The 27,923-nt window shown below is 48.4% G+C and overlaps 2 protein-coding genes across 3 annotated transcripts in view; both read left to right on the top strand.

Annotated features, from left to right (window-relative positions):
- The window catches only part of LOC139048660 (uncharacterized), a 384,154-nt gene that overhangs the window by 247,635 nt on the left and 108,596 nt on the right, over nucleotides 1-27,923 (top strand). The gene's annotated exons all lie outside the window — the stretch shown is intronic.
- The window catches only part of LOC135917858 (uncharacterized), a 32,505-nt gene continuing 32,007 nt past the window's right edge, over nucleotides 27,426-27,923 (top strand). The window contains exon 1 of one of the 2 annotated variants that reach the window (XM_070523126.1): nucleotides 27,426-27,664. The gene's annotated coding sequence lies outside the window, so the exon portion shown is untranslated. The remainder of the gene's footprint in view (nucleotides 27,665-27,923) is intronic. The other variant, XM_070523123.1, reaches the window with a different exon arrangement.

Here is a 27,923-nt window from a genome sequence, read left to right on the forward strand (position 1 = left end):
GTCCAGAATGACTTGATCAGCTCATGCAGGCGAGCTTGCTGCCAAAGGTGTGCTTCTGTCGATTTCTTCAGTGTGTCTTGAACACCCACAAGCACAGCACTCTGTGCACCCTCCACACTTCCACGCAGACCTCTCTTTAGAGGCGTGAAGAGACTAAGCAGTCGGAATATTTGAGCAAAGTTCACACTTGAAAAAATACAGCTCGCTACTTCGATCAGGTGGCGGCGACAATGGGAAGGGACCACGCCGGTCGGGCAAACAGCGTGACGAGCGCCACCGCACGGCAGGAACCAGAAGAGCGCCACCCCGTGCGCCACAGCTTTCAAACTGAAAGGACTCTGAAAAAGTTGCTATCACCCAACTGGCATCCCCCGTGCTTTCTCTGGCTTCATTACTTATTTGTCACAGAGTTGCAACTAGTAAAGAATAGAGCCACTCAGTTTCCCTAATTATTGTTTTTCAACATGTGTCTGTGCCCGATAATATTGAATCATGTAATAGTAGCCTACTTATCTGACTTGGAATAGTGTTGCAGCTATGTATTGTTCTACAGAAAGAAACACACCACGTGTTCTTGTAGTTAAAGCTGTACATGTTTCTTGATGTTCTGCCTGCAAAAAAGCTGTTGAGAGCCACTGTGGCATCTCTTTTGCTCAGGCAGTCAGATGGCAGCTTTGTATATGCACACTCTTGTTTCACTGCAAATGTCATTGATTCCGCATGAAGCTGACAGAGGGTAATAGTGGTGTATGGCAATGCTAGAAAGAATCCATGTGTCACTGGACTTTTATTTCTGCTCTGCTTGACATGTCGTAAGAAACAGCTCCAACACCTATTTACTGTGTGGCGAGAATTATGTTGCTGCCTGTCAGCTTTCACAAAATACGCCTCCATCTATTTTGCTTCTTGCGATTGTACTGTTTTTTCTCTTGGGCCTTTCAGTGATAACACCTTTTGGACACTTTTGAGGTGGGAAGGATCTTGTTGTTTTTGAGGTCTTCATAAAAGCAGTGCCACACCTTTTAGAACACAACGCTCTTTTTCTTTCTCTTTTTTCTGAACTAGATTACATTCAGGACAATGCAAAGCACACACAGCGATAACTAAAGGCCACATGACAGTTTACTGGGTTTCTCCAATAGGAAGCACTGGAGTGTAAAGTGCTTTGGGAACTTCATTCAACACCCAATGCAGTATAAGTCAGTAGTCATTGACTGGCATAATGTCGTGGGTTTAATTCCTGGCTCTGATGATGACTGTATTGTAGTGGATGCAGAACGGAAAAACATTCACGTGCTGCACATTAAACCAGCTACAAGCATGAGCTTGGTGTTGCTGAAGTCTTAATTTCTGTTGAAACTGCGTGTATACGTATATTATGTAACAAAAAGAAAGTGCCATGGCATATGTACAGTATTGAAAAAATTTGCTCTGTTATACTTCCTGTACAATAATCACTAAAAACGTAGTGCGCATTGTGAAGCATTGCTAAGTTGCAGGGTTTCGAGCATTTTCCTTGTAAACGAAGTTTCACTACTGAAGTAATCGTAATTTCTACTGATGGAAGCATCGCCAAATTAGCATTTGCAACATAAGTTTGGTGCAGTTTGGAAATTCTTTGCAATCTTATGGCATTGGCGGAAAGTTGCCGAGCTGTGCAAAAATTTGCACGTGAACTGGTCCATAAAAACTGAACACACGGGGCAGGAAAATGCAGTTCACAGTTCAGTGCACATATTTACGAATGTGCCAGTTCTAAATCCGATATTTCCCGCCATTCCTACATTGGCTGAATGACTGCATAACCAATTTATTAAAAGGCTTATTTGCAGACTTCATGCACAGCGTTGCACACATTGTGCATTACCCTAAGTAAGTTTGTAGACTGAGGTCTCAATGAAAGTTTACGTGAAGGTGAATTTGGAAATCTTTTTCAGTCTGCTTGTTTGCCGCAAGTGAACTGCAACACAGCTGTTTTGAGAAGCAGTTGCTTACTTTGTCTATTGCTGGCTATGCTGGTGTAGAAGGAAAGTATTTTGACAGTGAAGTTCCTGAAGACTTCATTGCGTGTTGTACTTTAACATCCTATCACTCAAATTTGTAATTAGTGAATGTTTTGCAGATTAGTACTGTTCCCTGGGGATCATCAGAAACACTTCCAGGCTCATCTGAACACAGCTTTCGAGGCACAGGTAAGTTTGCAGTTTTGTAGGCTTTAATTAACATTTGTCTGCTTGCTATGGTACGGTTGTTGTTTATCTATGTATAACTCATGCGGTGCACAGAAAGCAAGTGTGCTTGAAGGTTTTAGTACTGACAATGAATCGGTTAATTTACAGTGGTGTCAAATTTTAGCACATGAAGTCCCAGGAAATTTTACACATTTGCTGACCAAATGAATGTACAATCAATGGACAGCAGAAAGCATGTGCTTCAGTGATTCAAGGTCCCCGTTTGCTACAAGATTACTGGGTATAAGACGAAAAGCATCAACATCAGCATGCAATATCACCAGTTGTCCACAAACGAGGTGGTTTCTGAAGCTAGGACAGCTTCTGGATGTAGCTCGCTTGGTAGCTTAGGGCAGCACACCGTTTCTCAGATTTGGCTTCATCCTATTTCGTTAAGCATTAGTGCTCGTCTTCTTCACTGTACAGTGAATGAACAGCAGAAAGCATATGCTTCAGTGATTCAGTACACTGTTCATGTGCGAAGCATGAAAATCTAATAAATGACTGCTGCATCATCACCTTTCTTGTCTTGTCCTTTACATTAATTTTATGTTATGAAGCGATAGGAACAAGCTTAAGTTGAGTCTCTATTGTTGTTGACGGATTCTACATCGAGCACTATGCCTGTTAGAGGTTTTCTTAACCCTTCCTCATGTGCTGCTCTTCTCATCTGTGCCACTTGCGATTTCCATCTGCTTAGATTCATTGGTAATGGCTCCTGAATCCCAAAGGCGGACCACATTGCTGGCCCTTTTTTTCTGTCTTGTGGTGATTTTCAGCACCTCTGCTTAATTGTGTATTTTGAGGCTTAGAGGCAAACAGAACTTATTATGAACTTTCTCCTACTAGCTTGTTCCCAGCGAGCACTGCCTGGATGCTATTTACTTCCCTGGGAACTTCCTTTGGGAGTGGTACACCACGTCCTATGTGTCCCAAGTTTGTATGGTGGAAGGTTCTTGTCACTTTAAATAAGAAGTCGTCCATAGGGATTCCAAAGCAACCTGTGAAAAAGATCAGTGGTGCTGTCATCTCTAAATGTGAAGAAGTCCTTAGATGCTCACCATATGCTATGGCTGTGCCCAGCGGCGCAGCCAGAGGGGGGGGGGGGCTTATGGGGGTTCAGCCCCTCCCCCCCTAAATTGTTTTGTGCTGTCATGCACCGCCTGCTAAAACAGCCCCTGTCGCCGGAAATCATTCCGCATTTTGTCTAGAATGTCTTTTTAAAGGACTTTTCGGCGTGATCATTGTGAACTCTGGCTGGATGTCGTGGCAACGTCCTTGCACTGGGAGTCACATAACGCCAGGAGCCCCATCCAAGCACAAAGTTTCAAGGGCGTTTCGATGGCGAGTGGACTCGTCACGGCATCTCGTGGATGCCACGGAATCTGAGGAGCGCATGGATTTCAATTTCAAAACTTTATGTGTATACACTTCGCATAAACTTCTGATTCAAGGTAGAAGACGACGAAGGGAGCGAACGGACGCATCTCACCTGTTCCGTGTTTTTTCTTTGAACTGCCGGATTTTTGAGTCGCACCTTAATGAAAGTGCATCGACCAGATGCATGAAGTTGTGTGGACCACCGGGAACCCAAATTCCGAGGTAGGGGACCGCTTTTTCCGAATTTAGAGGACTTTTGTGTGCGGAGAGGAGCGTCCGCCGCTGGGCCTAACCTCGACTTCGGCCTTGGCCGGGGGAGCGGTAGGTCCAGCCCGAGCCTCGGTGAAGCCGCCAGCGGAAAATCGAACCATCGGTAATTACGCAAGTGAGCATTGACCTACGATGATTACCGCTATGCGTGTTGAGGTGGACGGCATCGAAATTTCGCCGGACCAGTGCACAAGATCGCAAGGCTGGAAAACTGCCGGTGAGAGAGTCAGGCACAAAGGTATGGGCAAGATAGGCCTAAATCCCGTACTTCAAACGAGCCAAGATGGCGCCAAGGCCACGGCTGATGTCAACAGCCGGAGCAACAACCTCGGCGATGGCGCCACTGGCAGTGATACACGTCACTCAAGGGCTAAACGTATAAACAAGGGCAAATTGTTGAAGGGCGCGCGCATGCCAGACTTGCCGCGCGGCGACATAAAAATCGTGTTCCGACCGCGAGGCGGGCTCCACCTGAGCGACGTGACTCGCGTTGAACTAAGTCGTGCAATTGCGGCGGCGGCACAGATCCCCGCCAATGAAGCAAGTGAAGACGTCGTGTGCCTCAACCTACAGCAAAATATCGTAGTGGTGAGCACCTCCAAGAGAGAGCACGCCGACCGATACGCTGCAGTAGGAAGGATCGACATACGCGGCACGGCGCACGAAATAAGTACCTACGAAACGGCCCCCCACGGCACGGTGAAGGGCGTCATAAGGGGAATCCCGCTCGAGGATACGGCCCAAGAGATTCAGGAGAATGTTGTGCACAAGCATAACCCAACGGCCCTACAGGCAAACCGAATCGGTAAAACCCGATGAGTCGTCATTGCTTTCGAAGGGCACAAAGTACCCAATTACGTGAGATACGGTAACCTGCTCACGGAGTGCACGTTGCACAGAAAACAAATCGACGTATGCTATGCGTGCGGAAGAGTGGGCCACAGAATGGACGTGTGCCCGGATCCTTCGAACACGATCTGTCGAGGGTGCGGAATCTCCAACCCCGCCGAAGACCACAGATGTGTCCCGAAGTGTGGCCTGTGCGGAGGCAAACACCTGACCGCGGACAAGGCCTGCAAAGCCCGCTTCAAGACGCCCTACGTCGTCCGCCGGCGACGCTGGGAACGGCGCCGAGCAGAGGAAGAAGACGCCGGGAGAAGAAACCAAGACAAGAGAGGTCCTGCAGGCGGACCCCGCCGTAGCGCCTCCAAACAACGGGGCCGGTCACACACGCTAGGCCGTAGCAGCAACAACAGTGGCGGCGGAAACGGCCGCCGGAGTCGCTCCCGATCGAAGACACCATCCGGGGGGCGGCAATGGCGGCGGCAACCGCCGCTCGCGCTCCCGGACCAGTTCAAGATCCGGGGCCAGTTCAAGGTCCCGGAGCGAGTCAACCGGACGCCGAGGGATCACCGAGAAAAAGGTGGGCTGGACCAACAGGTTTCCCGTCGCTCGAACCAACAACACCGAGTTCCCACCGCTCACCCCCTCCCAACCCCTTAACTCACAAGCGAATTCGCAAAAGGGCAGTAGCGAAGTCATAGAACTTAAGAGGATCATAGAGCGCCAAAACGCTCAGATCCAGGAACAGAACGCCCAAATACGGGCGCTTATGAATAAGATCGCAACGCTGGCGAATAACGGACGCTCGGCAAATGCAAGCCCTCAAAACAACAACACGGCGGCAAACAACGCCGCAGGCTTGCGCACATTGTCGCGGAGGGACCCCCCCTCGCCCCGCCTAGGGCGGGCGGCGGGAGAGGCTGGAGTTACGCACAGTGCATCAAGTAATCAAGAGGCGATGGACGCCGAAATGAGCCTCGCGAGCGGAGAGGAAGCGGCGACCGCAGAGACCGCGACCACGGCAACGACACAGATCCCGCGAGAAGGAGAGCTGACGGCCATTTTGGCCGCAATTTCCCAAATTAATGAAAGGCTAGGCAAAATGGACGCCCGACTCGAGGCTGTCGAGAGTCAGTCTCACGCGCGATCGGTGAAGCACAAGCGCATAGCGCCAAAAGTAGCCCCAACTTCGGTGATGAACCGCTTCGCGTCCCTGAAAAAGGAGCGGTCCGAAAAAATCAAAGGCGCGATCGCGAAAAGGCGCAATCGACTCGAGACGTCCGGAAACGATGATGCAGAAGCCAAGTAAGAAGCACAAGAAGAAAACCGGGGGGGATACCACAGTAATTTACCAATGGAACTGCCGAGGGATTCGCAACAAAGAAGCGGAACTATTATTACACATTGACGGGCAAGAAAACAAGCCCGATGTAATTGCTCTACAAGAAACAAACGGGAAACCAAGACTCCCGGGGTACGTCACTTACACGGACCCCACGGAGAACGGGACGGCGGTGCTCGTCCGCAGCAACGTGGCGGCAACTCAACATGTCACGGCGCAGGGTGGGTGCGAGCACACGCTGGTCGAAATTCATGCTAGAGAAATTGGCAGCTCGGGCAATTTATTTGTAATGAGCGCGTACTGCCGTCCGTCACAACGGCAGTACGAATTTGACCGCATCGTGAGCCAGGGGAAAGGGTTGGCGGGGACCAGGCCGCTCCTGATCCTCGGTTACTTTAACGCCCCTCACACAACGTGGGGCTATAAGTTTTAGTCCAAGAGAGGAAAAGCATTGGCGAAAGCAATGGATGATCACGAGATGGCCCTCCTGAACGAGCCGGACGTATCCACCAGAAGAGGCAACAGTGCCGCTAGGGACACCACACCAGACCTGTCGTGGCTATCGGGCACGCTAGACGTCTCCTGGAGAAGCGAAGAAGTGGACCTGGGGTCTGACCACAGCGTGATCGGTATCACGATCCGAGGCTCCCGATATCGGGCTGTACTGGGGACGGCGCGGATCACGGATTGGGACAAGATGAGAAAGTTTACCCAAGAACAAGAAGAGGCATCCGAGGAAGAAACGGGACAGGCTGACAGACAAAGGACCTACACCGATTGGGTGAGGGACCTGAAGAAGGCTCTAGATAAATTTACCCGAGAAATCGCAACGACGTCGCAGACACCGTACGTGGACGCCAGACTGACCCACATGTGGGCGGCCCGACACTCGTTGACGCGGCGGTGGAAACGTCAGACACTACAAAAAGCTGGCCAAGCGCATAGCAGTCTTGAACAAACAGATCGCCGAGTACGCGGCCAAACTATGTAAGGAAAATTGGCTGACGACCTGCGACGGCCTACAGGGCAAGCTCTCGACGTGGAAGACGTGGTGTCTCTTGAGGCATCTGATCGACCCGCTGAGTAGCGAAACTGCGACCAATCGCAACCTCACCAAAGTATTGAACACGTACAAGGCAGACGGTTGCAGGCTCCTGGAAGACCTGAAGGCCAAGTACCTAAAGACAGAGAAGGGCCAGTACCCGGTGCCCGAGAGGTACGAAGGACCCGACAACGAAGAACTGGACCGGCCGTTTACCATGATGGAGCTGTGGACAGCTATAGATGATAGTAACAAGAGAAGTGCACCCGGCAGGGACGCCATAACTTACAAATTACTCGGTAACATGAGCGGTACAGCGGCCCGCGGCCTCCTAGAGCACATTAACGAAGCCTGGGAGAGCACGCAGTTGCCGAAGGAATGGAAGGACGCCGAGGTCCGCTTCATTCCAAAGCCCGGCAAGGCCCTCACGATAGACAACATGCGGCCCATCTCCCTCACATCCTGCGTGGGGAAGGTGATGGAGCGCATGGTCCTTCGCCGGTTGCAAAATCACCTCGAAGAAACGGATCAGATGCCAGAAACGATGTATGGCTTCAGGCAACATCTCAGCACCCAAGACGTGATGATCCAACTCCACGAACTGGTCGTCAAACCGGCAACGAGGCACGCGCCGCGCGGGATACTCGCCCTCGACCTGAAGGGAGCGTTTGACAACGTGTCCCACGCGAGCGTGTTGCAGAATCTAAACAAAACCCGGTGTGGCAGAAAGACATTCGGCTACATAAAAGATTTTCTGTCAAACCGAACGGCGACCATCAGGATAGGGGAGGAGAAGTCGGACCCTGTCGAGCTCGGCGATAGGGGCACCCCTCAGGGATCGGTCTTGTCGCCCCTGCTCTTCAATCTGGCCCTGCTGCCCCTGCCCGATCTACTCAAGCAAATCGAAGGCGTGGACCACGCGTTCTACGCCGACGATATTACGGTGTGGACGGCCCGAGCCGGATCCGATGCCTGGACGGAGGAAGTCTTGCAGCGGGCGGCAAAGACCATGCACGAGTACGCAAAGTCGTGCGGACTGAGCTGCGCTCCCCAGAAATCAGAGCTGCTCATGATCCAACCGGGAAAAACCAAGAAGGAGCTGCCGCCGAACGTGATTCTCACGATCGCCGGAACGACCATCAAGCCAACACAGCAGATTAGGATTCTCGGCCTACTACTTCAGAGCGACGGAAAGGCACAGGCCGCCATCACAAAGATCAAGACTACAACCGAACAGATACTTGGTATGATTCGGAGGGTATCAAACAGAAACCGAGGCCTTAAAGAGGACGATGCCATGCGCCTGGTACGCGCGTTCGTCGTGTCGCGGGTTACCTACTCCGCCCCGTATCTCCAGCTGACGAAGGCGAATAGGGACACCGTAAACACGATGCTTCGTAAGGCAACGAAACAAGCACTGGGCATACCCATATACTCATCCACGCAAAAACTGCTAGACATGGGCGCCCACAACACGGTGGAGGAGCTCATCGAAGCCCACCTCTCTAATCAGAGAATCCGGCTCAGTCACACGGAACACGGATGAGCCGTCCTACGCAAGATAGGATGGCAGATCGAGCCAGTACCCATCAAGACGGCCCTTCCGGAAGACTGGAAAATGATAATTCAGACAAAACCCCTTCCCCGGAACATGACGCCGGGCAAGGACGATGAGAGGCGCACCGCGCGAGCCAAAGCCCTAGCCCGTAAGCTGGAAGAGAACCCCAGGGTCCTCTACGCGGACGCCTCGCTCCGAAAACACAGTGACCGTGCAGCCGTGGTGGTTACTTCAAAAGAGAGGCTGATCGTCAGCGCGTCCCTGAAGACAACAGACCCCGCAGTTGCCGAAGAAGCGGCCGTAGCCCTGGCACTCGCACAGCCGAGCGTGGACACCGTATTCACCGACTCAAAGACAGCCTACAGAAGCTTCCGCAGGGGGGTAATCTCCTCCGCGACCCGAGCCATTCTAGCCAAGCACAAGCCTCCGGGAAGAGCCATAGTGCTCATGTGGGTCCCGGCTCACTCGCAGGTAGCAGGCAACACCATCGCCGACTACCATGCCCGAGAAATGTCAATCCGGGCCGAGCACGAGCCGGAAGAGCTACGGCACCCGGTTACCAGCTTTCGCGACATTACCCGGATGTACCGAGAGGAAAGGTGCAGACTGCCAGAACCGCACCCCAAACTCACCAGGCAACAACAGACGATCCTGCGTCGAGCGCAGGCGGGATCGCTTGCGCATCCCGTACTGATGAACCGCATGTACCCTGCGGAATATGATATGCTCTGTCCTTTTTGCAGAAGAGAAAAGGGCACCCTGCCGCACGTCTTGGCAGAGTGCACAGAACTCAAGACCCCCCCTCCTCCCCTTCCCACCAACACCCCCAATCCCCAACCCCTTGAGCGATGGGAGACCTTGTTATCCAGCCCCGCCCTACCGATTCAGCTCGCACTGACGGACAGGGGCCAGGAGCTGCTGGAAACATATGGGTCCCGTAACTAGGGAACCACCCCGTCTGGTGCCTGCGTGCACCACCGATTTATTTCGGCCCAGTGAATGTTCCTTCATCATCATCATCATCTGATTCAAAAGGTGAATTGACATTTCGAAAGCCGCGTTTTACATTTTGAATTCCGGACCTTTGTGGCTTCAGTGCTCTTATAAGCATATGACTCCAAAGGTGCCCTGACTTTTCTAAAGTCGTACATCGGACCATATAACGAGACAAGTCGAATCAACATGCTATCAGACAAGTTGACAATGCACGCAGCGAGGTCCGATGAGAGGAAGCATTGTGGTGGTTCATTTGGGCTGTAATGTCACAGAAAAGAATATCAACATATTTTTTCACCTGCGTCAAAGCATCCATGTGAAAGCACTAAAGCCAGCAAAGGTACAGAAGAACTTCAGTTTGGCCAAGTTGGTATTTACTGCAAATCATATTGACCGCAAAAAAGACGGGGACATAGAAAGAAAACACGTACACATCACAGGCGGTAACTTTCAACTGTTTTATTCATAGCAGCCAGTGGGCATATATAGGCAAAAGGAACATGCGCAGATCGCGGCAAACAAGAATGCACATCAGCTTAGCGTGGCAACCAATTATCAAAAAAATCTATTTCCGCTTGAAACAACCTAATGGAGGTATCGCTAACACAATCTTCGCCTTATTTATATGGTAAGCCTCCATCAGTTCACGTGCAGTTTGGTCACGGCTTCTGCCCAGAATCTTTATCTCCTCAAAAAGAGGTGCACAGCGACAGGCATTGCAGTGCGCAGGTAAGTGCGCCAACTCATCTTTCTTTAACTTTTGCTCATGCTCCCTGGCTCGATCATTTAGGCACCGTCCAGTCTGCCCTATGTAGGACTTGCCACAGGCCAGGGGGATTTCATACACAACCCCTACATTGCATTTGGCATACGGCTTGGTGTGGTTCTTACCACAACCTTGCCTTCCTTTAGGATCACGGGAGGTGCGGGGGCAGAGCCGCGCCAGCTTAAAAGGGGCTGAAAAGACAAGGGGGACTCCAAACCTGCCTGCCACCTTCCTGAGGTTGTGAGCGACCCTGTGGATATACGGTACTACTTCAGGTCTTATGGCCATAGAAGTCGTCCTCACCCTTGCTTTGCCCCTAGATCATTTTACCTTCTGCAGGAGGGTTTCCACCACTGGCGTTACCATCGAGTCAGGGAACCCTGCCGTCTTAAGACGGGAAATCTGATTGTCAAAGGCAAGCTGCATCTTGTGCACACACGATTTGCGGAGAGCCGATTCTAAGCAGAGCATCACTACTCCTCGCTTAACAATCTTTGACTGGGAGGAGTCGTATGGCACCAAGCCCTTTTGTGCCCGAGGGAAGTACTGCCAGCACGCGTGACCTTTAGCAAAGGAAATGCGTAGGTCTAAAAAGCGCAGGGAATTGTCGAGTGGAAGTTCGTGAGTAAAAGAAAGCCCTTTGCCAAGTTGTTTAAAAACGGCTAAAATGCTGTCACAAGAAGTTAGACTTCCTTGCCTGTTAAAAACAATTAAAAAGTCATCCATATACCTAAAAACTTTTAAAATGTTTAAAAAGGCCCCCCCAAACGCTTGATCAAGCGCTTTGTCAATGGTAGCTAAAAAAATGTTACACAAAAGCGGCGCAAGGCACGAGCCGATGCAGATTCCACGTTTCTGCAAATAGAACTGTTCGTCATAACTAATAAAAGTGCTATTAAGATAGGTTTCTAAAAGGGCTAAAAAATCTTCCACCGAAATACCAACTGCGTTCTGGAAGGGAATGGTGCCGTTTTCTTCAATACACATCCTCACAGCATCAAATAAATCTCTATGAGGAACGGAGTAGAAAAGATCTTCCACATCAACCGAAAAAGCCGGACCTATGTCCTGGTTAGCCCTTAGAAACTCAACAACCTCGTCAGAGCTTTTTGCTACAAAGGGGTCAGATATAACAAGCGTCTTTAAACTCCTTAAAAAGAAGCGGCTAACTTGAACCTGCCACGTTCCACGTTCTCTTTTAAGCTGGCGCGGCTCTGCCCCCGCACCTCCCGTGATCCTAAAGGAAGGCAAGGTTGTGGTAAGAACCACACCAAGCCGTATGCCAAATGCAATGTAGGGGTTGTGTATGAAATCCCCCTGGCCTGTGGCAAGTCCTACATAGGGCAGACTGGACGGTGCCTAAATGATCGAGCCAGGGAGCATGAGCAAAAGTTAAAGAAAGATGAGTTGGCGCACTTACCTGCGCACTGCAATGCCTGTCGCTGTGCACCTCTTTTTGAGGAGATAAAGATTCTGGGCAGAAGCCATGACCAGACTGCACGTGAACTGATGGAGGCTTACCATATAAATAAGAAAGGCGAAGATTGTGTTAGCGATACCTCCATTAGGTTGTTTCAAGCGGAAATAGATTTTTTTGATAATTGGTTGCCACGCTAAGCTGATGTGCATTCTTGTTTGCCGCGATCTGCGCATGTTCCTTTTGCCTATATATGCGCACTGGCTGCTATGAATAAAACAGTTGAAAGTTACCGCCTGTGATGTGTACGTGTTTTCTTTCTATGTCCCCGTCTTTTTTGCGGTCAATATGATTTCCAGCAAAAGTAACTGCGCTCTTACTTATTTTTCTATTTTGACTTTTATTCACGAGGACACATTGAGCCACTTTAATTCTCTTGTTCTCACTACCCGCAGGCTGCCAGAGCCAGTCAAAGCGCTTGCATTTTTCTTGTGTTGCCACGACCACAGCACGGCGCACTTCGGTGCGCGTTGTTCTTTTTTCTGGCCGAGTGGATTTTCACCTGGCAGAGTTTTGGACGCTTTCCGGCTAGCAGAAGAGAAAAAAAAACAGTGGTTGCTTGCTGGCATCAATATGGGGACTCGATGGATTGCAATGCGTTCGCTTGAGCGCAATCTCTTTGGAAAGTCTTGTCTCATCGGTGTAGGGCACCGAGCTTTATGCATATAGTTCTCTGTGGATCAAGCGTCTCCTGTTTTCTTCAATATTCCATCGGTAGGCCCAAAGTAGGCATTTGACTGTGGTCAACATGCTTTCCTTCATGTTTTTTTTTTCATTTCGGTGCCACCGCCCAGCAAAAGAAAAAGTAAAGACATTGTTGCGGCGCAGGGAATTGTCGCATGGTTAAAGTTTGATTTTATTACTGCTTCTTTTGAAAAAGTAATGGGCCACGCGACGCTTCAGTTACTGGATACTCGTATTAGACTATTGCGATAGCAAATATATGGGCACTCCAGGCGCATTCCTGCCGTCGCTGTCTCCCTCATTTCCGTATAAAGTCCAAGGGCGATAACATTGTGAACGCATGCGGCATGCTGCATGTGCGAGTGAAAGCGTAGGGGGAGGGGTGGCATGAGTGAGCCGACGATGGTGGCTCAGTCTTCTGTGCGCAGGGGAGAAAAGCGGCGAGGAAGCATGCTGCTTTATGTCGAGTGCGATTATCAGGAAAAGTGGAAGGAGGGGGGGGGGGTGTCTTAGGACTCTGTGATCTGTGAATCTGTAATTTCGCAACATGTTTACTTGCCTTGTTTGACGCAGTATGTATAGCGACTTTTTCTTAGATACCTAGATCTATAGGAGACCTATACGTATATTCATTTTTTTTGTTGCGAGGTTTTGTGCATACGTGCAGTGAACTTTGCTTCCACTGACACTGTTTTGCCCTTTATCAAGCTGTATCTTCGCATTTGTATAATCCATTGTATATTTGCATTTCTAATGCTCGAAGGCGAGTCAAATGAATGTGAGCCAACCCACCCTGCGCAATAATGGTTCGGTTGATTATCTACGAGGCATGCGCGTAGCACACAGGCATCTCTCACTTACAAAATTGACACCCAGGTGTGAGGAAAAATGTTCAGTGCTCTCATACACTGGGTTGAACATGGTTACGTGACATAACAGACGCTCCAAAAGTTGAACGGCGTGGTTTCGTGAGGTTTTTGACAGCTGAAGATGTTTCTCAAAAAGAATTTAGTAGCCGCATGGCTGCCTTTTACGTTGAACATTGCATTTCACTGGCCACTGTAAAGTGTTGGAGCAAACGGTTCAAAGAAGGACGTGAAAGCTGCAAAGACGACAAGACGAGGCCACAGCCTCTGTGCAAGCACCCCCAACGTAATTGCAAAGGTTGACGAGCTGATTAGACACGAACGGAGGATAAGCATAGAAAAACTGGCAGATTGTGTGAACATCAGTAATGGTTCGGTTCACACCATAATTCATGAACATGTCGTTTATTGGCTCTTGTATGCGCAATGGATGCCCAACGTTTTGAACCACCACCAGAAGATGGAGAGGTTCGGCGCTGTCTTGACTCATCTCATCCGGTATCACAATGAGTGTGACGACTTCTTGTCTGCAATTGTGACCGGGGACGAATCATGGTGCCACTACTACGAGCCTGAAAGAGCTTACAGTGGAAACATTTGAATTCACCACCCCCAAAGAAAGAAAAAAGCCATGATTTCTGCTGGAAAGGTGTTTTTGACTTCTTTTCAATCGTCAGGGGCCATTATACTGATTGAATTTGCTAAACCTGGAGAGGATATATCAGTCATTCGGGTTGAAACGCCGGATTGGCTGCATGTCACAATGAAGAACAAATGACGTGGAAAATTGAGGAATGGGGTCATCTTGCTCCACGACAATGGCCGTCCCCACGTCGCAATGTGGTTAACAGAAAACTGGCAAAGTTCAAGTCTGAAACGCTGCATCATCCGCCATACAGCCCAGACTTGTCGCCTTGGGACTTCTACATTTTGGGGCAATTGAAAACACAGCTCAAGGGAACCTGAATTCGTGTCGGACGATGACGTTAAAGAGTCAGTTGCAGACTTTTTGAAGCAGCAACCCAAGGATTTTTATAAGACGGGAATTACGCGACTTGTTAATCATAGATACAAATGTTTAAATGCTCGTGGAGGCTACCTTTAAATAAAGTACCCCGTTTGTCATATATTTGCAGTGGCTCACTTTTATTCGCCTCGCCCTCGTATATGTTGCAGAACTCCTGCTTTTATACGTGCTCTCTGTTGGGACTACAATTTCGGTGCAATTACAATACACCACCGGTGACAGCGTCTCCTGCGCAATACGTTGGAACAAAGGAAAGCGTCATTGAGATATTTCCCTGGCCATTGCATATGTACAAAAATGTAATCAAAGTTCTTGAATGACAAAGTTTCATCAAAATATTTGTCCTTAACTAGTTCATTTCATGGCCTTCACGTTTTTCATATCAGCAACATGCACTGCTTTGCTGGTTTCGAACTGATATATTTCATAAGTTTGTGTGATATTTTCTTTACTTATAATATGGAGAAAAAACATGGAAGCATTGATATCAGTTATTTCGGGCATAATGTTTGGGACATAACAGTATATTTTTTACAAAAGGAATACATATTTTACTTGTCTTGACAGTGCATAGCGTTCAAGAATTTGTTTGCAGCATCTTTGGCAATGGTAATGCAGTTTTTCATGTATTTGGTCTCTCGACAAAGTCTATAAGGAGGAGGCCGAGCTGGCGTAGGCCAGCTTGTAGACAGTTAATTATGGATGATGAGTTCCAGAGGCCTCTTTTTCAGCTTCTTTACGAAGAAGGCCTGCACACATTCATTTAAAAGCCAACTGCAACGAAATGTCACTTGGGCTAAATTGACTATAAATGCCGAGCGTACATTCTCAAAGTAATCTTGGCAAAGCTACAGGGCTGATAATTGCCTAACTTTGTTATTAGCAGATATTAAATAGCGCCTATACAGAATACATGCGCACGTGGCGGCAAAGCAGTAGCAATGCGGATATGGCGGATATTGAAGAACCCTGCGCAACTGTTGATCTCTCAGTTGCGCCTAGGCAGCCAGGTGCATCACTCACTCATCATTTGCTAGTTGGTGGCATCTCTCTCGACGTGCATTCTCCCTGTTGCGCTCATGATGTTAGCTGTTGCAAGAATGCCAATGCATTGCATGGCCGTCGGGTGCTCGAATACATACTCGAACATGAGCGATGGCTGTGTAGTACACAACGCTAAGTAGAGGAAGGCTGAACACATCTTTCATGTCCCTGCTTTTAGAGGGCAAGCGTACACCGTGGTGCAGCAGGCAAGTGTGACACGGATGAGCCAATGCGCACAAAGCATGTAAACTGCAGTTGAATAAGCTGCACAAGCTACATTTCAACAGCACATAAGCCAACAAAAACTGACACCAAGGACAACATAGGGGAAGTTACTTGTGCTTAATAAATGAAATAAGGAAACGATAATTTAATGGAAATGAAAGTGGATGAAGAAACAACTTGCTGCAGGTGGGGACCGAACCCACAACCTTCGCATTTCGCGCGTGATGCTCTACCACTTGAGCTACCGCAGCGCCGTTTCCCCATCCACTTTCTTGGGTATTTATGTTTCCTAGTAGAACCCTGCAAGTGTTAGCCAGCGCCACCACTCACAGACCTTGGCGGTGTACGTGGAACGTCCTTTCTGCCGTAGGCGTCACGTTCTCGTGACGCTTGCGGCAGAAAGGACGTTCCACGTCCACCGTTCAATGGGTAGAGCATCGCACGCGAAATACCAATGTTGTGGGTTCGGTCCCCACCTGCGGCAAGTTGTTTTTTCATCCACTTTCACAATAAAAAACTAATAAAAAATCGGGCCCCTCGGTTAACCCCCTTCCTTCTCGTTTATTTCAACAGCACAGTCACTTACCCATCAAGATCTGCTTGGCAAATGCTTTCTCGGGTTGACTATAAGTACTATATGCCGCGATGGCACATGAAAAATAAAGGTAACATTCGAAAGTAACGTGTGTATTCAAGGGTAATATTATCGAGCGATCATTTCCGATAATCCATCATCTTAAAAATATTTCATGCATCTGTACATCGGATGCATTGAAGTAGGCGAACGGAAGCCTTTGTGACACAGCGCCAGAAACGAGCAGGAACCGCATGCTGCGCATTTGTCACGAAGGAGAATGCAACGCGGCAATCATGGTGTAGATGCGGCGGCAAGTCATGCAGAAATGTAATGCCACCGGAGCGAAATGGGTGAAGTTTTATCACAACCGCAGTCTAATCTGTCTGGCCATGAGTTTACGCACACTTAGTACTGAGCCCCCTCTAGCCCAGCTGTGCCAAGCCTCAGCTACTTACCATCCTTTACTACAGAAGTTGTCTGATCGGTCGACGAGCCCGGCGCATCCAGCGTGCCAGGCAGCGGCCGGTGAAGTCGGATACACCTTGCCGGAGACGCTAAGATCACTAAAATTTTACCCAGTGCTTTAAACATAAGCTGCAGCAGTGTGGCAGTCATTTGTTGCCGCAGCGTTAGCAGACAAGTGCGTGGCGAGCAAGCGCTTATTTGTTTTTCAAAGGCGCAAACGCAACGCGTTCGCTGCGCTGAACCCAACCTGTATAAAGGCCAGCATGCTGATGGTCAGCCAAGATAGCGCGTGATGCACCCTGTTCCAGCTGATCCGGGGTGTGATAGGGCATGTTAATTCCCGCACCAGCCACACTACTGTAGAGCATCCGTTCTTCGCCAATTTAATGTAACTGTGTCACGTGTGGATCGCGTCCGCATTGAGCTGGACTATACAGCACCTTTAGCCTGGCCACCCCATTGCGCTCTTCGAGCGTAGGCAGAACGCATCGAGGTCCTGCTTTTGAACGTAGACAACCAGGTACAGAAAACCGGCTGTACTGTATTCGGATAGTACTTCACATTAAAAGAGCATCGCAGGTACGCAACAGCGTTGTCATAGCGCATGAAGCAGCTAACAAAGTATACTAACTCTTTGGTTAGCAGACGTGCGGGATTTGTTTGCTGATGGACCAGAACGGAATACAAGTTACAAAAGCCATAGCCTCCTCACAAGGAGGACTTGGGAAGGCAAACAGCACAGGCGCTGGTTCTGCACATTCTTCACTGTACGTAATTTCTGCCGGGCGATAATGGCGGTGTTTTTTTTTTCGGTTTCAGTATGAAAAACATCACTTTTTGGGAGCTCTTTGTGATGCATTGACCTGTATATTGAGCGTAAGATTTTGCACAGAGGCTACTGCATATTTAAATTACCTGAAACGGGGAGTTTTATGCGGACGAAAATTTCGTTGCAGCTGGCCTCTAACTGTAATATGCTGTATTTCAGCCTGTGCAGTAAAAATAAGCCTTTAGTAGGTGCCTAAAGTATTGCATAGCTCCTAGAAAAGACAACTTCATTTGTGGATGATAGACGATGCCCTTTCTTTGGATCTTGGAAGTGCAGAAGCTGTCTTAAAGTGAAGGTTTCTTTGCCTCTTCTCCCCAATTTCCGGGTTACTGTGTATATGCTTCTGGGTATGTGCCTGAACAGACAACTTGTGCCATTAAGTATGTGAAGCTTGGCAGCTACCTGTGTGTAGACGAACATTCTTGGATAATCTTCCAGAATGGGTATGCGTCACTCGGTAGGGCCCAAACGGAGAAACAGAAGAAGTGGCAAGAAGTGTAGAAGTTGTAAACGGGGAAACCCAATAGGTCAGCTACAGAGACGTGATAAACATGGCATCAAAAGCAGGCATATGTGAAGAAAGAAGTGAAGTGAGCAGAATGGCACCAGAGCGTGTATTGAGTGAGGAGCACTGAGCAACATATACGCAAAGAAGGCGGAGAGGCATATTAGGGAATGTGAAAGAAAGGTTTGCTTATCACTGACTCACGCATATGCATGGGATCCGATGACTTTTTATCTTTTAAAGCTGTGCAAATGTTGTGGTCTTCATGTGTAACACACTGCAGATATTTTTTGAAGAAGCCTTTATGATGGAGAATGAGGCTCAGGACAGACATAAGAGAATGCAATAGAAAAATGATAGTAAATACAACCTACAGCAACACCCTAAAATGCCAAAACTTACAACAAACTACCAGCCAAGAGTTTTCATAGCAACTCGTACAATGAACAGGAGCAAGAGGGTCATAATGTATTTAAAAGGAGTTCATCGAAACCATAGTGTTGACCAGGCGCCACTGACTCTGACGTCATGTAGAATGGCTGGCATTGTGGCAAGGAATCTGCAATCACTGGTTCTAATATATATGTCCTGGTCCAAATCTGGAGGCAACCTCAGGTCGACACAGCTAGACCAGTTGGACGTGCCTGCTTAGCCCATGGAACGTAGCTGCAGGAGCTGGGTGGCAGCCTCCACCAGAGTGTCTTCTACTGAACCATTGGCTGGCACGAACTCTAGGCCGACTGTTGCCCTAGCTGTCCCAGTTTGTAGCTGGGCTTATCCCTTATGCTATGTGCCTTTCTACCTTTTCGGCTGTTATCGCATGATGTCGCATATCACTGCCCAGCCAGTGCGCGCATTCCTTTTGTACGGATCACGTGATCCCTTGTCTATATAAGTGCACTGTCAAATAAATGGTCATCCTTTTGCTTGTTGGAATGCTCCCTGTCCGCTTTATTGCACTGGCGACGAAGATGGTATGTGCCCGCTTCCACTAGCCCAGTACGGAAGCACTATCATAGACGATCGGCGGTCGACAGCAACGAAAGGAAAGCGGCGGCAGCCATGGCCCGGAACGGATGAAATTGTCAATAGCGAGTTAACGCGCGGTAACGGTAACGAGTTACCGGTAACGGTAACCACAGCGACGAGTTAACGCAGTCATCGGGAGAGCGAACCGATAAATGTACAGCCACTTCACTGGAAATGGCGCGACTAGGGGAGCTAGACGAGTACGACGAGAACGATCAGAATATTGAATCCTATTTAGAACGCTTTGAGAATTTCGCCACAGCAAACGATATCAAAGAGGAAAAGACGCTGGCCGTATCCTTGAGCATGATAGGACCATGAACATACGAGGTGCTCAAAAGTTTGTTAGTACCTACCTTTCCTGGAGACAAATCCTTTGAAGAGGTGACAGTGTTATTGAAGAAGCATTATAATCCAAGCTGTTTGGTCATCGCCGAACGTTGCGAATTTAACAGGCAAGCACAACAAGGACAAGAAAGCATTGAGGACTGCATAGTGGCCTTAAAGAATTTAGCAAGGAAGTGCGATTTCCGTCTCTTTTTGCAAGACGTACTGCGAGACAGATTAGTGGCAGGCATAAGATGCGAAGAAACGCAACTCGCCTTGTTTGCTGAAGAAAATTTAACCTTTGAAAAGCCGTGCAAGATAGCCTTGGACCGGGAGAAGGGCGCGACAAACAGCGTTACTGCACGCAGAAGGCAGGGAAGCGGTGCTGCATGCCATGGCGATAAAAGGACAAGGAACTGAAAAGAAATGGAAGCTTCGGAAGTTCAAGGACGTCAAGTGAGTCTGCGAAAGATGTGGCAAGGCGCATGCCGCTAGTGTTTGCTGGTATAAGAATGTACAGTATCACAGCTGTTCACAAATTGGCCATTTACAGAAGATGTGCCCCAGTAAGAGCAGAGAACTAAAGACTGCGAACGTGGTGGACTGCTCTGATAGTGACTCTGAATTAGAGGTGTACCATGTTATTAATACAATCCGTTCTGCATACGAAGGGAAAGTAAACATAAAAGGGAAAGACATCTGCATGCAGATGGATACGGAAGCTGCTGTAACCCTAATTCCTGAGAGTGTTAGGCTGAACGCATTTCCTCGTGTCAAGTGCGAGTCACCCTAAGAACGTACACTGGGGAACCCGTTCGAGTAAAGGGGCCACGCAACGTTTTCGTTATGACAGGAAACCAGTCTTTGCGACTGCCAGTTATCATTGTCGAAGATCACGGCAAACAGCTCCCACTGCTGATGGGGCGAAATTGGCTTGAGAGGCTAGGGCTTGACTGGAAAAGACTCTTGTCTGTAAATGTAAGCGACGCTAGCAAAGTGGAAGTAGTGAAACAAAAGCTCCCAGGGGTGTTTTCTAAGCAACCTGGAGTAGTAAAGAACTATCAAGCAAGGATAGTTCTAAATCAGAACTGTACGCCAGTCTTTGGCAAGGCCAGAAACGTTCCATATGTGCTACGAGATAACATAGAAAAGGAGCTGGAAAAGCTACAAAGAAACGGAGTTATACGCCGTGTGAAAGCGATTGGGCAACGCCAGGGATTGTGATTCAGAAGAAAGATGGCTCGTTGAGATTGTGGGGAGGCTACAAAGTGACAATTAATCCCGTGCTAAAGACTGATCACTACCCATTGCCTCAACCGGGAGACTTGTACTCTGCAATAGCGGGTGGCAAGATGTTTTGAGTGTAGGATCTTTCAGCCACGTATCAGCAGATTCCGCTTACTACCGAGTCTCGACCACTGTTAACCATCAATACACACATGGGACTTTGCGACAGCGCTTACCGTTCGGCGTAGTCAGCACGCCAGTCATTTTTCAGTCATTCATGGATGAGGTGCTCAAGGGAATACCGCACGTGGGATGTTACATAGATGACGTCATTGTGGCGGGAAAAAACTTCGCCGACTGCCAAAAGACGTTGGAAGTAGTCCTGCGGCGGCCTAATAACAACGTGACTCTGAAAGAAGAAAAGTGTCATTTTTTTCAGAATACTGTGACTTATTTAGGTTACACTGTGTGCGCTGATGGTATCTATCCCACAGAAGAAAAGATAAAGGCGGTCACGGAAGCGCCAGATCCCACTTGGCAAATGGAGCTAACGGCTTAACTAGCCATGTTAAACTTTTATGCGAAGTTTTTAAGCAACATTGCCGGCGTGTCAGAACCATTGTATCGTATGTTGCGCAAGGGCGAAAAGAGGTCATGGACATGGGAGTATAGCGAAGCTTTTGCTGCTACGAAGCAGTTGCTTGTCAAAAGTACTGTGCTCACTTTTTACTACCTAGCGAAACCAATTGCTCTGTCGTGTGATGGTTCGTCGTGTGGGTTGGGTGCTGTTCTTTTTCATGAGACTGCAGAGGGACAAGAGAGGCCAGTGGTGTTTGCGTCTAGGGGACTTACATCAGCCGAGAAGAACTATGTTCAGGGTGAGCGGGAAGCATTAGCACTGATGTTACGGTTTAAAAAAATTTCCCGCTACTTGTATGGAAGAAAGTTACTGCTCGGAATATTTGGCCAAGACAAACCTGTGCCTACACTTGCTGCAGCTCGAATGCAAAGAGGGGCAATTACGTTGGCAGCGTACAGGTATAAACTAAGATATTGGAAAGGAAGAACCGTTGAAGTGGCTGATGCTCTGTCCAAGCTACCACGTCCTATTGTAGCGGCCGATGAGCCTCCCGAGCGTCTCTTGCTTTTTGACAGCATGCCACTAAAATCTGATGACGTGGCTAAAGCTACCAGACGTGATCTCTCCTTGTCTCGCGTGATGCACTTCATTCTAAATGGCTGGCCTTCGCGGAGCTTCGAAAAGCTGATACCATTTTATTCACGTCGCAATGAGATATCAGTAGAGCAAGAATGCATAGCATGGGGATCAAGGGTGATCGTACCTGATAAGCTTCGGTTAATGGTCTTGCATCAATTGCATAAAGACCACCCTGGAGCTAGCCGCATGAAAGTGCTAGCAAGAAGCTTTGTGTGGTGGCCAGGTCTCGACCGTTCGAATGAGAGCTATGTTTGACGGTGTCGGGTGTGTCAGGCCGTTCAGAACGTGGCTTCACCGCTTCCCTTGCAGCCATGGAATTATCCCACAAAACCCTGGCAACGCGTGCACGTCGACTATGCTGTAAAAGGCTGCCCGGCGTTGTTAGTCCTCGTAGGCCTGTTCTCGAAATGGATCGAGGTCTGGCCTGTGTCATCCGCTATACTGCTAACAAAACCAATGAAAAGTTACATTGTGTGTTTGCCGCTTACGGTATACCAAAGGTACTGGTGAGTGATGATGGACCGCAATTCATTACTGAAGGATTCACAAGGTTCTTGAGTGTGAACGGTGTAAGACATGTTAAGGCGCCGCCGTATCATGCGGCTTCTAATGGAGCGGCCGAGCGTTTAGTGCAGACAACCAGCAACGTCATGTAAGACAGTTGAAGCAGGTCTTACATGACGAACTTAGCTACAAGAAGCATTCCGTCATGGACTGTTTGGACAGCTATCTTATGAGTTATCGATATACTCCACACAGTACCACTGGCCAGGCCCCGGCAGAATTGTTTTTGAAAAGACAGACACAGGTGAAGCTCTCTTTGCTAAAACCAGATTTTACGCGCTCCATGCGGGGGCAGCAATAGCGCATGAAAGAACAGTGATGCTTCGCGTGGTGTTCCTCGACGTTTTGCTGTGGGGGACGCTGTGTGCGTAAAAACTGTTCGAGGAGAAAGAGTGTCGTGGGACGATGGTGTGGTGATGCAGGTTGTTAGTCCCGTTACCTGTCTGGTGAAAGTATTGCAGATGGTGCGATTTACTAATGTGGACCACATCAGAGCCCGCTACGCAAGCTCCGGTTCCTCAAGCTTCCCGCCTGTACAAACTTCTCCTGGGAAGACACAGCTCATCCGTCTGTTCCGATGTCTAGTGGGCCAGTCGCCGTGCCACCTCTCGCGGTTCCAGGCGCAACAGAGTGTGCAAATCATCAGCTTCTGGTACCTGAATCGCCCACACCTGGAACAGCTGCCCCCCGGCTCGTCGAACTAGCCAGACCCTGCATTTACAGCCGAATTGCAAATTCTTCATCGTGCACGTGTGCGACGTCCCCGGAACAGATACCAACCCAGTGACTTTCGGAATCAATCTAAGGGGGAAGAAGTGTTATAGCGTGACGCCGCATGTCAACGCCCGCATTCCTTTTGTATCGGATCATGTGATCTCTTTTTTTATATAAGTGCACTGTCAAATAAACGGTCATCCTTTTGCTTGTTGGAATGCTGCCTGTCCACTTTATTGCATTGGCCATGTAGCTCCTCGAGCGTTTCTTGTTCTGTTTTTGCCATTTTAATCACAGTTATTTCCTTTCTTTGTCACCATTATTCTTTTCTATATTCGTTCCCTTGATCCGTGAGAGTAAATGAGCTTAAGTTCAGGCGCTGTTTGCACTCTAGACTGTATTCGAGAACCTCGTTCATGTGTTTTTGATAAAAGCGTAAGAAAATGTGCTAACTGGGAAAATGTATAATCTTAAGTCACTAAAAGGTTTGGCAAAGTGAACTGTAGCTTGCATCTACGTAGTGTGAAGTGTTGTACAAATAATTGTTGCACGAGATGCTGACGTAGGCCGAGCTCGAAGAGCTCGAGCGATCCGAAATGCATGCTGCTGTTTCCCTGCTGCATAGTGCTTTAGACAGTGGTGTAAAATCGAAGCGAAATCGAGCTGGTGGGCGGCACCAAAATACAATGGTGCCAGAGTGAAACATGATGCTCACTTTGCACCTATACAGCAGGGAACGGCAGGCCATTTGGATTATTGCTGATAAAAGTGTGCACTAACAAAGTAAGGTTGCTGGCGATAAGTGCGAATGCGGGGCGTGGCGAACTGTAAGGAAATTTGCTGGTACCAAAACAGGAAACGGAGTGCGCATCTGCATTTTTATGTAACATGGACAGGCATGTAGGACAAGAAAGCTGCTGAAGCGGGCAGCTATTATACTAGATTGCAGGTGCCTCGCACCTTATCTTGTTTACGTGGTATCTAGCGGCTGGGAAAGGTATCATACGATCATAATTTGGTGATGTACTGTACATTGGTGCCTACAGATCGTGTTTTCTAGGAACGTGTAAACTGGTAAAAAAGAAGCATAACTGTATTGTATCATTTTTATGCGAAGCATACTAGCCGCACAACCACGCTCTTCCTTGCTGCACCGCGCGCGGCCGCGTCGCTACCATATGACGTCATAACAGCTGCAAAAGCGGAGGCTCAACTCGTGCGCTCGCTTGCGGCCGCGTAGCTACATAGCCGGGTCTCAGCTCGTGCGCTCACCTGCGGTCGCACAGATGGTACTGCGGCATAACTCCCGCTCCTCCCGCTAGGGCACTGACGCCACAACAGCTGCAAGCCGGGCTCAACTCTTGCGCTCGCCTGCGGTCGCACAGCCGGTGCTGCGGCCTAAGGGCCGATTTACGCTCGAGCCGCCCATCGCACGCGTGTGGTCGTGCGAAAGATTTCATGTATCAAACACTTGTGCACAAATTTCGGTTTACAATTTGTAAGGTATACACTGTGTACACAATATAAACGGTAATTTGTGCACAAGTGCTGGATACGTGCAATTTTTCGCGCAACCGCACGCGTGCGGTGCGGCTTGCGGCCATGGGCGGCTCGAGCGTAAATCGGCCCTAACTCCCGTTCCTCCCGCTAGGGCACTGGCGTCATAACAGCTGTATAAAAGAGCGGCGCGCTCTCGTCGAGACCAGTTGTATAGCGCGATGGCGGGAAAGGAAAGGGCCGCTCGTCAGACCGCAAAGCGCAAGTTTCAAAGAGCCACGGAAACGGCCGGAGAACGAGAAGTTCGGCTTGCCAAGCGACGTGCACAGTACGCGGCTAAACAGCAGCGTTGCTCCACAGAGTCCGAGGTAAAGGATGAAGTTGCGAGTGTATCTGGGAGTACTTCTACTCGCTCGGAGCGGCGGAATGCAACCAAGCGGAGAATACGTGCCGAAGAAACTCCGGAACAGAGGCAACAGCGTCTCGAAAAGGAACGTGCTTACAGGAAGAGGCAAAGCGAGAAACGAAAGGAGCAACAACAGCAACAGCAGTTCACCAGGCTAAACAGTGGTTCAAAAAACTAAAATAAAGGCTAGTATGCTTCGCATCCTGGGCTTAACCTTAGCTAAGCCACAGCCATTTTTTGTCTTCTTGACGCCGGGAAATGATATGCAGCAGGTTCAGATCATCGAGGTACTACTGTATTTTGACTCTGTGCCCCTTGCTGTGGGTTATATACACTGTAAAAAATTTCCGTAATTATACGGGGGATTTCCGTCATTATACGGAGGACTGCAAGTAAAAAAACGGAAAATCTGTCATTGTCACAAAAAACTGCAAAAACTGCCGTTAAAATACGGAAAGTGCTCTCCGTTTTCAGCTTAACGGACATTTTGCACGTAATATTACGGTAACTGCCCTGTTTTGCACGAAACAGACGGAATTCCGTATTATTATTACGCGAACATCCGTATTTTCGCGACACCCGCCGTGGTTGCTCAGTGGCTATGGTGTTGGGCTGCTGAGCACGAGGTCGCGGGATCGAATCCCGGCCACGGCGGCCGCATTTCGATGGGGGCGAAATGCGAAAACACCCGTGTGCTTAGATTTAGGTGCACGTTAAAGAACCCCAGGTGGTCAAAATTTCCGGAGTCCTCCACTACGGCGTGCCTCATAATCAGAAAATGGTTTTGGCACGTAAAACCCCAAATATTATATTTTCGCGACGAAAACTACATACGCGCATGCTGTCTAAATGAGCATGCACTTGTACTCACAGAGTTCCATCCAAGAACAATTTATTGAACAGGCGAACTGTACGCATTATGAAGAGACGTACCCACTCAGCCTTCTACCGAAAGCTTCAATAACAGATCGTATAGATATATATTGACGCGCACTCTCTCTCTCTCTCCCTATATATATATATATATATATATATATATATATATATATATATATATATATATATATATATATATATATATATATATATATTCGGTGTAAACGCTGTGCAGATTATAATACAACATATATGTGTAAGTGAACGAAGTGTGGTGGCTACACGTTCCAATCTCCAATGAAAACAAACTTGCACCGCTCAGCTGCTGCATGGTGCGCTGACAATGACATCGGCGCTGTATGTGCATATATATATATATATATATATATATATATATATATATATATATATATATATATATATATGTGTGTGTGTGTGTGTGTGTGTGTGTGTGTGTGTGTGTGTGTGTGTGTGTGTGCTCATCAACACCAGGCGAGCGTCTTTGTGGATCGGGCGGCCAAAATTAATTATTTAAAACGCGTCTCGATTCAAAGTGATGGTCAAACATTGAAGGCTCGATCTCACTCTTTTCATCAATGGAACATCCGTGGTCGTTCACGATCATCAATAGCGCGGCCACAACTCGTTTTTCGGTTTGTCGCTCGTCGTCTTTTCTGTACACCTGTATTTTTCTTTCGGGCATTTTTCTTTCTTTTGCCATGAGACAGTATAAGTACTGAAAAAATAATTTTGCTTCGGGAGAGCTCACTGGCTGGGGAATTGTGTCGCAAGTGACGTAGCTGATTCTCAGCGATGGATAGAGACGAAGACTCGGATAACACCGACAACGTCATTCACAGGCGGAACGGTGAGTGTACATCTTTCTTTAACTGCAAGTGAAAGAACAGGCTGCAACTATTTTAATCCGTCTAAGTTCACTATATCCACTTCCCATGGCAGTGCTTTATTGCAAATTCGTTTCAGCTTTCAACTATTTTTGGTTCTTTACCAAGCCTTTGAAACAAATAATAGTACCGCTGTCACGCAAGGCCTTTCAACGACGATGGAGCCCCATCACTCTCGAATTTTTCAAATCCCGATTGGCTCCTTTGTGCAAGCTGCGGAATGGAGACAATCGCAGATAAAAAAAAAAAGAAAACGAGGAATTCGATTCGGATCAGGATCTATCGCGATCGAAAACGCACGGTGGGACTCTGATAAAAAACAGCGAATATGCGACTCAATATAACCGCCATGAAACTATAACTGCAAATTTGCTCATTCTTCGCCAAGTTTCTCAGCGGCAAATAAAAACAGCAAATATGCGGCTAAATGTGATGTGCTATAGCGCCCCCTGTCACACTTCTTCGAGAACGTCTGCGTAAGCGAGTCGCTCCAGTTAGAATAGGTACTTCTCACATCTCTCCATAAGTACCGATTACTCTCGCCCACAGCCAATGCCACAGCATTGGCCAACGCGCGTACCTTCACTCGCGCCAGACTTTCGTTTCGCCGCGATTCGTAAGTTTCGCGCCAAGGGGCATTAGAAAAGGAACAATGCCATTAGCGCTTTTTGCAGTTGTCATGTTGTCATGTTGATTGCGCTATAGTGCCCTGTCCGTGTTGCTTCTGCGTGCGATTTGGCATCACCACGTTGACACATCGTAATACTAATCAGGTATGTTTTGTGACCTGCGTCTTTTATTGAGCGCAAGTTTTCTTAAGTGTTGGCTTCATGTATGCCGTCTTGGTAGTTCTGAACTTAGTGTCACACATTACTCCCCCCCTCTTCTTTGGCTTCTGGATTGGATTGGCGCGGCTCGCTACGTGCTTGCGCGCGCTTTTCCGAGCGCAGATTGGTGTGCGCCTGGTTTCTGCACTAGGCTGTTATGCGATCGCTTTTTCGAGCGCAGATTGCGGAAGTGCAGCGCCGCGGT

This window comes from Dermacentor albipictus, chromosome 8 (assembly GCF_038994185.2).
Source record: "Dermacentor albipictus isolate Rhodes 1998 colony chromosome 8, USDA_Dalb.pri_finalv2, whole genome shotgun sequence".
Classification (NCBI taxonomy): domain Eukaryota; kingdom Metazoa; phylum Arthropoda; class Arachnida; order Ixodida; family Ixodidae; genus Dermacentor; species Dermacentor albipictus.